Raw genomic sequence first — 15,130 nt, 5'->3', positions numbered from 1 at the left:
TCTCAACTCACGTGATGATCGGACTTGAGTTACTGGATTTGGATCATGTACCACTCAAATGACTAGAGAGATGTACTTTTTGAGTGGGAGTTCTTAAGTAATATGATTAATTGAACTAATTATCATGAACATAGTCTAATGGTCTTTGCGAATTACGATGTAGCTTGCGCTATATCTCTACTGTTTTTATATGTTCCTAGAGAAAATTTAGTTGAAAGATGATAGTAGCAACTTCGCGGACTGAGTCCGTAAAACTGAGTATTGTCCTCATTGTTGCGCAGAAGGCTTACGTCCTTAATGCACCACTCGGTGTGCTGCACCTCGAGCGTCGTCTGTGGATATTGCGAACATCCGACATACACGTTTTTGATGACTGCGTGATAGTTCAATGCGTAATACTTAATGACTTAGAAGCAAGACGCTGAAGACGTTTTGAAACGCCGCGGAACATAAGAGATGTTCTAAGAGATGAATTTGAGATTTCATGCTCGCGCCCTTGTTGAGAGGTATTAGACCTCCAAAAAGATTCTTTGTCTACAAAGTAAAGGAGAAAATTTCAAATCGTTGAGCATGTGCTTAAATTGTCTGAGTACAACAATCGCTTGAATCAAGTGGGAGTTAATCTTCGAGATGAGATAGTGATGGTTCTCCAAAAGTCACTGTCACTAAGCTGTTAGAGCTTCATGATGAACTATGACATATCAAGGATAGATATGATGATCCTTGAGCAATTCGCAATGTTTGACACTGTGAAAGTAGAAATCAGGAAGGAGCATCAATTGTTGATGGTTAGTAAAACCACTAGTTTCAAGAAGGGCAAGGGCTAGAAGGGATACTTCATGAAATGGCAAACCAGTTGTTGCTCTAATGAAGAAACCCAAGATTGAACCAAAACCCGAGACTAAGTGCTTATGTTATGAGGGAAACGGTCACTGAGGCGGAGCTATCCTAGATACTTCGTATATGAGAAGGCTGGCTAAGTCAACAGAAATATATTTAATATACATGATATAGATGTGTACTTTACTAGTACTCCTAGTAGCCCGAAGGTATTAGATACCGGTTCGATTGCTAAGTGAATAGTAACTCAAAATATAAAAGCTACGGAATAAACAGAGACTAGTTAAAGGCGAGGTGACGATGAGTGTTGGAAGTGTTTCCAAGATTGATGTGATCAAACATCGTACGCTCCCTCTACCATCGGGATTGGTGTTAAACCTAAATAAATTGTTATTTGGTGTTTGCGTTGAGCATGAACATGATTCGATCGTGTTTATTGCAATACGATTATTCATTTAAAGAGAATAATGGTTATTCTATTTTCTTGAATAATTACCTTCAATGGTTTATTGAATCTCGATCGTAGTGTTACACATGTTCATAATATTGGTGCCAAAAGATACAAAGTAATAATGATAGTACCACTTACTTGTGACACTGCCGCTTGAGTCATGTTGATGTAAAATACATGAAGAAGCTTCATGCTGATGGATCTTTGTACTTACTCATTTTTGAAACGTTCGAGACACGCAAACCATACGTGTTGGTATAAACGCATGAAGAAACTCCATGCAGATGGATCGTTTGGACTCACTTGATTTTGAATCACTTGAGACATGCAAAATCATACCATATGGAATAAGAAAGTAACTTGTTGGATGCAATACATTTTTTATGTGTGCAATCCAATGAGTGTTGAGGCACGCAGTGAATATTGTTATGTTCTTACTTCACTGATGATTTGAGTAGATACATGAATATTTACTTGATGAATCACAAGTCTGAAATATTGAAAATTTCAAAGCTATTTCAGAGTGTAGATCATTGTGACAAGAGGATAAATTGTCTATGATATGATCATAGAGATGAATATCTGAGTTACGAGTTTTGGTACGCAGTTGAGACAATGTGAAAATTGTTTTCGCAATTCATGCCACCTGAAACACCATAGTGTGATGGTGTGTCCGAACACCATAAAGATGAATATCTGAGGTGCCGTTCGTTCGGTGCTAGATCGGAACGGATCGTGGGACTGATCGCGGGACGGTTCGTGGGACGGTTCGCGGGGCAGATCGAGGGACGTGAGGACGTTCCACTACATCAACCGTGTTTCTTAACGCTTCCTGTTGTGCGATCTACAAGGGTACGTAGATCCAAATCTTCTCTTGTAGATGGACATCACCATGATAGGTCTTCGTGTGCGTAGAATTTTTTTTCTTTCCCATGCAACGTTCCCCAATAGGAGGAAGCAGGCTGCACGATTCAGCCACGCCATCGACCACCAACTCGCACTGCAACTGGTGGATCTCATGCGAGCGGCGGGCGAGGCTACCTCAGCCAGCAAGAACACATTCGCCCTGGCCGTTTCCCGCATCCATGTGGCAAATGCCACCGTGTCCACCTTCACCGCGTCACGCGATGCGGCCTCCGGCCGCCGGTGAGAAACATATACAATCACATGTCCCTCTTCGAACATACCATGCACTAGTGGAAAACGGGCCTTTGGCCTGGACCCTTTAGTCCCGGCCTGCCTCTGGCCCGGGACTAAAGGCCCGGCCACGTCGCCCCAATTCTCAATGCCTCCCTCGAGGCTTTAGTCCCGGCCCGTAAGGAGCCTTTAGTCCCGGTTCGTGTCCCAAACCGGGACTAAAGGGCTACGCGATGGGCAGCCCGCATGTGCGCCACCTTTAGTCCCGGTTTGTGTCTCAAACCGGGACTAAAGTCCTCTGCCTATATATAGCACAGCCCCCCTCTCCCCTCTTCCTTGCATTTTTCTTGGATGGAGGATTGTGGGTGGGTGCTTGCTCTCCAATTTTTTTGATGCACTAGAGGTATTTGTTGAAATGTGTGTTAGAGCGATGCTGCTTCAGTTCACCGAACACAACTACGATGTGAGAAGCCTGAGCCACGCTTAAACCTCTTCCTCTTTATTTCTACTTATTCTAAAAGGTTAGCAACTATATTTCCTCATTTAGACCGTGCGGTACTAATTTTTAGGATCGTGATTGTATTTGATATACTGTCGTATAACACAGATGAGCCATCCATGGATGTACGGTGATCGACGCACAGCCGCTTACAGAGAAGGCGTGCATTCTTTTCGAGATGCAGCCGATGCGAACAAGCATGGTGGTGGCTATATGTTTTGTCCATGTGTTGAATGTCAGAATGAGAAGGATTACACTTCCTCAAGAGTCATTCAGAGCCACCTGCTTCGGTCCGGTTTTATGTCGGGCTATAATGTTTGGACCAAACACGGAGAAAGAGGGGTTATGATGGAAGACGACGATGAAGAAGAAGAGAACGATGATGACAACTACCAATCTATGTTCCCTGAGTATGCTGATACCGCAATGGAAGACAATGAAGAAGAAGATCAGGATGAAGAACGGGAACCAGATGAGCCCGCTGATGATCTTGGCCGGGTCATTTCTGATGCACGGCGAGGTTGCGACACAGAAAAGGAGAGGTTGCAGTTCAAGCAGATGTTACAGGACCACAACAAATTGTTGTACCCAACTTGTGAAGATGGCCAGAAGAAGGTGGGTAGCACACTGGAATTGCTGAAGTGGAAGGCAGAGACCGGTGTGACTGACTCGTCAATCGAAAAGTTGCTAGTACTGATGAAGAAGATGCTTCCAAGAAAGAACGAATTGCCTGCCAGCACGTACGAAGCAAATAAGCTTGTCTGCCCTCTAGGATTAGACGTGCAGAAGATACATGCATGCCCTAATGACTGCATCCTCTACCGTGGTGAGAAGTACGAGAATATGGATAAATGCCCGGTATGCACTGCATTGCGGTATAAGATCAGAAAAGATGACCCTTGTGATATTGAGGGCGAGCCACCCAGGAAGAGGGTTCCTGCCAAGGTGATGTGGTATGCTCCTATAATACCATGGTTGAAACGTCTGTTCAGAAATAAAGATCATGCGAAGTTGTTGCGATGGCACATGGAAGATCGTATGAAAGACGATAAGTTGAGGCACACCGCTGATGGTCGGCAGTGGAGAAAAATCGAGAGAGAGTTCCCGAGATTTGCAGCTGACGCAAGGAACTTATGGTTAGGTCTGAGTACAGATGCCATGAATCCTTTTGGGGAGCAGAGTTGCAGTCACAACACCTGGCCCGTTACTCTATGTATCTACAACCTTCCTCCTTGGTTGTGCATGAAGCGGAAGTTCATTATGATGCCAGTGCTTATACAAGGTCCAAAGCAACCCGGCAACGATATTGATGTGTACCTAAGGCCATTAGTTGATGAACTTTTACAGCTGTGGGCCGAACCAGGTGTACGTGTGTGGGACGAGCACAAACAAGAGGAATTTGACCTTCGAGCGTTGCTTTTCGTGACCATCAATGATTGGCCTGCTCTTAGTAACATTTCAGGACAGTCAAACAAGGGATACAATGCATGCGCGCACTGTTTGGATCAGACAGAAAGTATATATCTCGACAACTGTAGGAAGAATGTGTATCCGTACAATCGTCGTTTTCTTCCGCCCAATCATCCCTTAAAGAAAAAAGGCAAGCATTTCAATGGCAAGGCAGAACCCCGGGGGAAGCCTGTCATCCGTACTGGTGCTGAAGTATTTGATATGGTCAAAGATTTAAAAGTAATCTTTGGAAAGGGTCTTGGCAGCCAATCTGTTCCTAACGGCCCTGATAAGCGCGTACCCATGTGGAAGAAAAAATCTATATTTTGGGAGCTACCCTACTGGGAAGTCCATGAGGTCCGCTCGGCAATCGACGTGATGCACCGGACGAAGAATCTCTGCGTGAATATTCTAGGCTTCCTGGGCTTGTACGCGAAGTCAAAAGATACACCGGAAGCACGGGAGGACCAGGAACGTCATAAAGGAAGAGATGGCATGCATCAAGGCAGTTTCAAGGCCGTGCCAGCTACACTCTTACTAAGGAAGAGAAGGAAATATTCTTTGAAGTCCTTTTCAGTATCAAGGTCCCGACTGGCTTCTCGTCGGATATAAAGGGAATCGTAAATATGAAAGACAAAAAATTCCAAAACCTAAAGTCTCATGACTGCCACGTGCTTATGACGCAATTGCTTCCGGTTGCATTGAGGGGAATTCTACCGAAAAATGTTCGCCTGGCAATTGTGAAGGTATGTGCATTCCTCAATGCAATTTCTCAGAAGGTAATCGATCGAGAAAGTCTATCAGGGTTACAGATTGATGTGGTCCAATGTCTGGTCAGCTTTGAGTTGTTTTTCCCGCCATCCTTCTTCAATATAATGACACACCTCCTAGTTCACCTAGTCGAAGAGATTAGAATTCTCGGTCCTGTGTTTCTACACAATATGTTCCCCTTCGAGAGGTTAATGGGAGTCTTAAAAGAAATATGTTCGTAACCGTGCTAGGCCAGAAGGAAGCATCTCCAAGGGCTATGGAACAGAGGAGGTCATTGAGTTTTGTGTGGACTTTCTTCCTGACCTTAAGCCGATTGGTGTTCCTGAATCTCGGTATGAGGGTAGGCTGACAGGAAAAGGCACACTAGGAAGGAAAGCAAAAGTATGTATGGATGGGCATTCTTTCTCTCAAGCACACTACATAGTTCTACACAATTCCACCGTGGTGGCTCCGTATATCGTGAGACACAAGAATATTCTACGCTCCGAAAACCCGGGGAAGGCTGACTCTTGGATTAAAGGGGAACACGAGAAGACTTCCGGCAGTTGGTTGCAGACACATCTCATGAATGACGACACCGTTGGAGATGAGATGTACTGTTTGGCCAGGCCACCATCTTCGACTATATGTACTTTCCAAGGGTATGAGATAAATGGGAATACATTTTACACGGTTGCCCAAGATAAAAAGAGCACCAACCAAAATAGTGGTGTCCGCTTTGATGCAACAGACGAGAATGGACACTGTTTGGAAACATATTACGGGTACATAGAGGAGATATGGGAACTTGACTACGGACCTAGTTTTAAGATCCCTTTATTTCGGTGCAAATGGGTGAAGCTGACAGGAGGCGGGGTAGTTGTAGACCAAAAGTACGGCATGACAACAGTGGATCTCTACAATCTTGCGTACATGGACGAACCATTTGTCCTAGCCAATGATGTCGCTCAGGTTTTCTATGTGAAGGACATGTCTACATTAACGAGAAAAAGAAATCAGCAAAAGAAGATACCGTCCGATGAGCCAAAACGCCACATAGTTCTTTCAGGGAAAAGAAACATCGTGGGAGTAGATGACAAGACAGACATGTGAGAAGATTATAATAAGTTTCATGAAATTCCGCCCTTCAAAGTGAAAACTGACCCAAGCATCCCACTGAATGAAGAAGATTCTCCATGGCTACGACCCAGAAGAAAACAGAAATAATAGATAGGAATATTGGTGCAATAATGTAATAATGTATTAAACCTTTTATGTAATGCATGTATGGAATGTACTAAATTTCAAACACTTTTCATTTTCATAGTATCCATGTAAGAGATGAGTTCTCGTTCGAAACCCTGATACTTCGAGAGAGATTGTCCGTTTTGTACACGAAGTGCATCCAGTTTTTGTCGTAGCCCTATCAACTTTTTAACACATGCTATGTGGGTGAAATGATGATAGCATGCCAACTTTCAATATTTTCAGAGTTCATTTGTGGTGCTTTTCAATTTCAGGGTGAACTAGCTCAAAAAAATAAGTAAATGCACGAAATATACCAAATGAAGTCAGAAATTGTTGAAATTTTGTGATGTGCCTTTGAATGGTTCATTTTGCACACAAAAAAAGTATGGAGTTCAAATAATTTCAAAAAAATGAAATCCCTTTGTAAGAGATGAGTTCTTGTTCGAAACCCTGATACTTCGAGAGAGATTGTCCGTTTTGTACACGAAGTGCATCCAGTTTTTGTCGTAGCCCTCTCAACTTTTTAACACATGTTATATGGGTGAAATGATGATAGCATGCCAACTTTCAACATTTTCAGAGTTCATTTCTAGTGCTTTTCAATTTCAGGGTGAACTAGCCCAAAAAAATAAGTAAATGCACGAAATATACCAAATGAAGTCAGAAATTGTTGAAATTTTGTGATGTGCCTTTGAATGGTTCATTTTGCACACACAAAAAGTATGGAGTTCAAATAAGTTCAAAAAAATGAAATCCCTTTGTAAGAGATGAGTTCTCGTTCGAAACCGTGATACTTCGAGAGAGATTGTCCGTTTTGTACACGAAGTGCATCCAGTTTTTGTCGTAGCCCTATCAACTTTTTAACACATGCTATGTGGGTGAAATGATGATAGCATGCCAACTTTCAACATTTTCAGAGTTCATTTGTAGTGCTTTTCAATTTCAGGGTGAACTAGCTCAAAAAAAAAGTAAATGCACGAAATATACCAAATGAAGTCAAAAATTGTTGAAATTTTGTGATGTGTCTTTGAATGGTGCATTTTGCACACACAAAAAGTATGGAGTTCAAATAAGTTCAAAAAAATGAAATTCCTTTGTAAGAGATGAGTTCTCGTTCAAAACCGTGATACTTCGAGAGAGATTGTCCGTTTTGTACACGAAGTGCATCCAGTTTTTGTTGTAGCCCTCTCAACTTTTTAACACATGCTATGTGGGTGAAATTATGATAGCATGCCAAATTTCAACATTTTTAGAGTTAATTTGTAGTGCTTTTCAATTTCAGGGTGAACTAGCTCAAAAAAATAAGTAAATGCACGAAATATACCAAATGAAGTCAGAAATTGTTGAAATTTTGTGATGAGCCTTTGAATGGTGCATTTTGCACACACAAAAAGTATGGAGTTCAAAAAAATGAAATCCCTTTGTAAGAGATGAGTTATCGTTCGAAACCCTGATACTTCGAGAGAGATTGTCCGTTTTATACACGAAGTGCATCCAGTTTTTGTTGTATCCCTCTCAACTTTTTCACACATGCTATGTGGGTGAAATGATGATAGCATGCCAACTTTCAACATTTTCAGAGTTCATTTGTAGTGCTTTTCAATTTCAGGGTGAACTAGCTCAAAAAAAATAAGTAAATGCACGAAATATACCAAATGAAGTCAGAAATTATTGAAATTTTGTGATGTGTCTTTGAATGGTGCATTTTGCACACACAAAAAGTATGGAGTTCAAATAAGTTCAAAAAAATGAAATCCCTTTGTAAGAGATGAGTTCTCGTTCGAAACCGTGATACTTCGAGAGAGATTGTCCGTTTTGTACACGAAGTGCATCCAGTTTTTCTCGTAGCCCTCTCAACGTTTTAACACATGCTATGTGGGTGAAATGATGATAGCATGCCAAATTTCAACATTTTCAGAGTTCGTTTTAGTGCTTTTCAATTTCAGGGTCAACTAGCTCAAAAAAAAAATAAGTAAATGCACGAAATATACCAAATGAAGTCAGAAATTGTTGAAATTTTGTGATGTGCCTTTGAATGGTGCATTTTGCACACACAAAAAGTATGGAGTTCAAAAAATGAAATCCCTTTGTAAGAGATGAGTTCTCGTTCGAAACCCTGATACTTCGAGAGAGATTGTCCGTTTTGTACACGAAGTGCATCCAGTTTTTGTCGTAGCCCTCTCAACCTTTTAACACATGCTATATGGGTGAAATGATGATAGCATGCCAACTTTCAACATTTTCAAAGTTCATTTGTAGTGCTTTTCAATTTCAAGGTGAACTAGCCCAACAAAATAAGTAAATGCATGAAATATACCAAATGAAGTCAGAAATTGTTGAAATTTTGTGATGTGCCTTTGAATGGTGCATTTTTCACACACAAAAAGTATGGAGTTCAAATAAGTTCAAAAAAATGAAATCCCTTTGTAAGAGATGAGTTCTCGTTCGAAACCCTGATACTTCGAGAGAGATTGTCCGTTTTGTACACGAAGTGCATCCAGTGTTTGTTGTAGCCCTATCAACTTTTTAACACATGCTATGTGGGTGAAATGATGATAGCATGCCAACTTTCAACATTTTCAGAGTTCATTTGTAGTGCTTTTCAATTTCAGGGTGAACTAGCTCAAAAAAAAAAAGTAAATGCACGAAATATACCAAATGAGGTCAAAAATTGTTGAAATTTTGTGATGTGTCTTTGAATGGTACATTTTGCACACACAAAAAGTATGGAGTTCAGATAAGTTCAAGAAAATGAAATTCCTTTGTAAGAGATGAGTTCTCGTTCGAAACCGTGATACTTCGAGAGAGATTGTCCGTTTTGTACACGAAGTGCATCCAGTTTTTGTCGTAGCCCTCTCAACTTTTTAACACATGCTATGTGGGTGAAATGATGATAGCATGCCAAATTTCAACATTTACAGAGTTCATTTGTAGTGCTTTTCAATTTCAGGGTCGACTAGCTCAAAAAAAAAATAAGTAAATGCACGAAATATACCAAATGAAGTCAGAAATTGTTGAAATTTTGGGATGTGCCTTTGAATGGTGCATTTTGCACACACAAAAAGTATGGAGTTCAAAAAAATGAAATCCCTTTGTAAGAGATGAGTTCTCGTTCGAAACCCTGATACTTCGAGAGAGATTGTCCGTTTTGTACACGAAGTGCATCCAGTTTTTGTCATATCCCTCTCAACTTTTTAACACATGCTATGTGGGTGAAATGATGATAGCATGCCAAATTTCAACATTTTCAAAGTTCATTTGTAGTGCTTTTCAACTTCAGGGTCAACTAGCTCAAAAAAAATAAGTAAATGCACGAAATATACCAAATGAAGTCAGAAATTGTTGAAATTTTGTGATGTGTCTTTGAATGGTGCATTTTGCACACACAAAAAGTATGGAGTTCAAATAAGTTCAAAAAAATGAAATCCCTTTGTAAGAGATGAGTTCTCGTTCGAAACCGTGATACTTCGAGAGAGATTGTCCGTTTTGTACACGAAGTGCATCCAGTTTTTGTCGTAGCCCTCTCAACTTTTTAACACATGCTATGTGGGTGAAATGATGATAGCATGCCAAATTTCAACATTTACAGAGTTCATTTGTAGTGCTTTTCAATTTCAGGGTCAACTAGCTCAAAAAAAAAAAGTAAATGCACGAAATATACCAAATGAAGTCAGAAATTGTTGAAATTTTGGGATGTGCCTTTGAATGGTGCATTTTGCACACACAAAAAGTATGGAGTTCAAAAAAATGAAATCCCTTTGTAAGAGATGAGTTCTCGTTCGAAACCCTGATACTTCGAGAGAGATTGTCCGTTTTGTACACGAAGTGCATCCAGTTTTTGTCATATCCCTCTCAACTTTTTAACACATGCTATGTGGGTGAAATGATGATAGCATGCCAAATTTCAACATTTTCAAAGTTCATTTGTAGTGCTTTTCAACTTCAGGGTCAACTAGCTCAAAAAAAATAAGTAAATGCACGAAATATACCAAATGAAGTCAGAAATTGTTGAAATTTTGTGATGTGCCTTTGAATGGTGCATTTTGCACACACAAAAAGTATGGAGTTCAAAAAAATGAAATCCCTTTGTAAGAGATGAGTTCTTGTTCGAAACCCGGATACTTCGAGAGAGATTGTCCGTTTTGTACACGAAGTGCATCCAGTTTTTGTCGTATCCCTCTCAACTTTTTAACACATGCTATGTGGGTGAAATGATGATAGCATGCCAACTTTCAACATTTTCAGAGTTCATTTGTAGTGCTTTTCAATTTCAGGGTGAACTAGCTCAAAAAAAATAAGTAAATGCACGAAATATACCAAATGAAGTCAGAAATTGTTGAAATTTTGTGATGTGCCTTTGAATGGTGCATTTTGCACACACAAAAAGTATGGAGTTCAAATAAGTTCAAAAAAATGAAATTCCTTTGTAAGAGATGAGTTCTCGTTCGAAACCGTGATACTTCGAGAGAGATTGTCCGTTTTGTACACGAAGTGCATCCAGTTTTTGTCGTAGCCCCCTCAACTTTTTAACACATGCTATGTGGGTGAAATGATGATAGCATGCCAAATTTCAACATTTTCAGAGTTCATTTGTAGTGCTTTTCAATTTCAGGGTCAACTAGCTCAAAAAAAATAAGTAAATGCACGAAATATACCAAATGAAGTGAGAAATTGTTGAACACACAAAAAGGATGGAGTTCAAAAAACCATATTATGAAATTAAATATTATCATTGGCGATTCATCTCTATTATGAAATTAAATATATCAAAAAACCATTGCAGAACATATGACCAAATTAATACAAGTTCATCATCACATTATAGCCAAAGAACAGTAGTGATCAAATGTTATTATTGCAAAAAATAAATACATAAAGTTCTCTCATAAAACAACATACAACTATGTAAAACATTTAAATGCAACAACAAACACGATCAAAATCGCAACTAAGGTAACAATTGACCCAACAACATAATGATACCAAGCCTCTTTATCAATGGCATATTTTCTAATATTCCTATTCTTCAAGCGCATTTCATCCATCTTCAAGCGCATTGCATCCATCTTCAACCGCATCGCATCGATCTTCATCTTGCGATCATCGATGACATCGGCGACATGCAACTCCAGTTCCATATTCTTATCCTCAATTATTTTCACTTTTTTTCTTCAAGTATTTGTTTTCTTTTTCAACCAAATTTAACTTCTCGACAAGAATTTTTATGTGGGTTGGAATTTCCGGTTCACATACCTCCTAGATTAAAAAAATATATGTCACATTGGTCGTCATAATTGTCATAAACACTAAATAAAACAAATAGTTATAAAAGATAATATATACCACATCCGAATCATAGACAGGACGAGGGCCGACGGAGGCGGATACCAAAACCATCGCACTATATAATAACAAAAAATAATGAAAGTGAGTAATTTATACAAGTATGGATGTAAATCATACAAGTAAGATTTTTTTGATTTTAAAAAGAAGATAAGAACAAGAGGCTCACCACGGTGGCGCTCGCAGTTGGTGCACGGCCAAACCTAGACAAATATTAAGGAAAATGGAGCTTGGAGGTCGAGCTTGGAGAGGAGAAAGCTTAAGTAGAGTGGCTCGGGCATTTCATCGAACACGTCATGTGCATGAACTAGAGTGGCAAGAGCATGGCATGGTCACACTTCAACAACCAAAAAACAGGGGATATGGTGGGCAGGGGCGAGGGTTTATATAGGCAACACTTTAGTCCCGGTTCTTGCCACGACCCGGGACTAAAGGCCCTGCTTCCCGCCTTCTGGTCTGCCGAAAAAGGGCCTTTAGTCCCGGGGCGTGGCTCCACCCGGGACTAAAGGCCCCTGCTTCCCGCCTTCTGGTCTGCCGAAAAAGGGCCTTTAGTCCCGGGGCGTGGCTCCATCCGGGACTAAAGACACCCTTTAGTCCCGGTTCCTGCCACGCCCCGGGACTAAAGGCCCCTGCTTCCCGCCTTTTTGACGAAAAAGGGCCTTTAGTCCCGGGTCGTGGCACCACCCGGGACTAAAGGGGTCTTTAGTCCCGGATCGAACCCCGAACCGGGACTAAAGATCCACCTGTATAAGCGGGAGTTAGAGAATTTCGAACCCAAATCGTCCATTTCTCTCCTTCTTCCTCTCGTTCTCCTGCCCGGCGCGGCACAGCGACGAACTCGACGACGCCGCCAGGCTGCCCGCCATCCTGCTCGCCGCCGCCTGCCGTCCTCCTCGCCGTCGCCGTCGTCCTGGTCTCCACCGCCGTCCTCCTCGCCGCGCGCCGCCCTCCTCGCCGCGCGTCGTCGACACCTCCGGCCGGTAAGCCCCACGCCCCCTCCTCCCCAACACTCCGGCCAGCACAAGCAAAGAAGAAAAAGGAGAAGAAAGGAAGAAAAAGGAGAAGAAATGAAGAAAAAAGAGAAGAAAAGAAGAAAAAGGAGAAGAAAGGAAGAAAAAGGAGAAGAAAGGAAGCAAAAGGAGAAGAAAGGAAAAAAAGGAGAAGAAAAGAAGAAAAGGAGAAGAAAGGAAGAAAAAGGAGAACAAAGGAAGAAAAGGAGAAGAAAGGAAGAAAAAGGAGAAGAAAGGAAGAAAAAGGGAAGGAGAAGAAAAGAAGAAAAAGGAGAAGAAAAGAAGAAAAAGGGAAGAAAGGAAGAAAAAGGAGAATAAGAAGAGGAGGAGAAGAAAAGAAGAAAAAGGAGAAGAAAAGAAGAAAAAGGGAAGAAAGGAAGAAAAAGGAGAATAAGAAGAGGAGGAGAAGAAAAGAAGAAAAAGGAGAATAAGAAGAGGAGGAGAGGAGAAGAAGAGGAAAAATAGAAGAAGAGGAGAGGAGAAGTAGTAGAAGAAGAGGAGAAGTAGAAGTACAAGAAGAAGTACAAGAAGAGGAGAAATAGAAGAAGAGGAAAAATTAGTTTAGGGTTACAAGAAGAAGAAATATATTTTTTTCTCATTTAATTTTGCTATTGTATAGTGTATATGCTTAAGTGTTAATAGTGTTTCTTAGATTATTGCTTAATTTTGCTATTGTATATGCTTAAGTGTTAATAGTTTAATTTTTCTATTGTATATGCTTAAGTGTTAATAGTTTATTTTTAGCAAGAAAATTAATAGAACTAGTTTAATTTTGCTATTGTATATGCTTAAGTGTCCGGGACTGGGCTCCGCCCGGCTGGTATTTTAGAGTTAAGGTTCTAGCCAAGACCCGGTAGTAAAGGTCCTCCTATATAAAACGAGCCTTCGAAGTTTCCAACCCCTCTTATATAGTTTGTTAGTTTATTAGTTAATCAAATGTTCGTTTTTTGCAGAACTATGGATCCACATATCAGGAACCTCGAAGAGGAAGAACTTCTCGAAGATATAATCAAAGACGGTCCCGATGTTGAACCAGCTGAATCTCCGACGTCATATCTAAACGACTCCGAATATGGAATAGAGGTCGAGCGACACGAAGATGAAGCCGATGGGGCAGGAGATAGGTCCAATGACGGAGAAGGTGATAGCTCCACTGATGGAGAAGCCGGTGAAGAAATAATAAAGTCCGGCGAGGTATACATATGACGTTCGACAATCACTTGTAATATGTGAAAAATATTGGAGATAGCTCTATATTGTATACATATACATTCATTTGACGAATGTTTCTCCCTCTTAGGCCTCAGCATCGACCAAATCTACGAAACGAGGCCCGACTAGAAAGTTGGATGCACGGACGCATTACACCTTTGAGGTGATAATGCCTACGGGTGAACCCAAGCTTCCTAAGAATGCTGCTGACACATTCAAGAAGCAATGCGGAGTTCTCGTTAGGGATCACGTCCCGATCAGCGTTCGGGAGTGGAACAAGCGCAAAGGGGCAGCCGATAGTGACTATGTCGCCGAAAGGTACAAAGATAATCTTTGGAATGATCTCATGTCACATTTCAACCTGCCAGAATGTGAGAATGAAGACGCCGCAAACAAACTGAGGGCCAAAGTCAAGCAGTGGACTCTAAAGAAGATGGCCGAACTGTTCCGTAGCTAGAAGAAGAAGCTATGGAAAAACTATCTGAAGACAAAGAATGTGACATCCTCGACTTTTGCTACAGTAGTAATCGTAATTAAGCTACAGTGATCAACCGTTAATGATGCCACGTCATCGGATTTCCATCTCAGACCCGCGTTGATTCGAGTTTGTCCGGATTTCAGATTTGAAAACAAAAGTAGAGTACGTTATGAGTTCATTGCAAATATTACAAGAATATATATGTAAAAACGAGGAAAGTATTAAAGAAACAATAATGATAAAAGAAAGAAAGAAAACTGAAAGAAAGAAATAATAAAAAGAAAAGGAAAAAGAGAAAATAAAACAAAACAAATCAAAAAAAAAAAGGAACAACCCCCCCTCCCCCAACCGGCCCAGCTGGGCCAAAAAGGGCCCAGCCGGCCACCTCCCGCGCCCCACCCCGCAAACCCTAATCCCCCCTGGCGACCAGACCCCTTCCCTCGCTACTCCCTCCTTTCCCCACGCCGCCGCCGCCAGCCCCCCCCCCCCCTCGTGGGGGCCCCACCCCACCTCCACCACGAGAGGACCCCCACCTCCCTCTCGTGACCCTCTCCTCCCCACGATCCCTCTCTTCCCCACGACCTCCTCCCAGTCCCGTAACTCCCTCCCCTCCTGTCGCCCCTCTCCCCCATCTCGCCTCCCCCCACCTCGCCCCTCTCCCTCCCCAACCGGCGGCCGCCCTTCCCCCCCGCCGGCAGCCCCCTCCCCCGCCG

The sequence above is a fragment of the Hordeum vulgare genome, chromosome 5H (genome assembly GCF_904849725.1).
Source record: "Hordeum vulgare subsp. vulgare chromosome 5H, MorexV3_pseudomolecules_assembly, whole genome shotgun sequence".
Taxonomy (NCBI): domain Eukaryota; kingdom Viridiplantae; phylum Streptophyta; class Magnoliopsida; order Poales; family Poaceae; genus Hordeum; species Hordeum vulgare.
The sequence above is the reverse complement of the archived record's forward strand: the minus strand, read 5'-3'. Positions refer to the sequence as shown.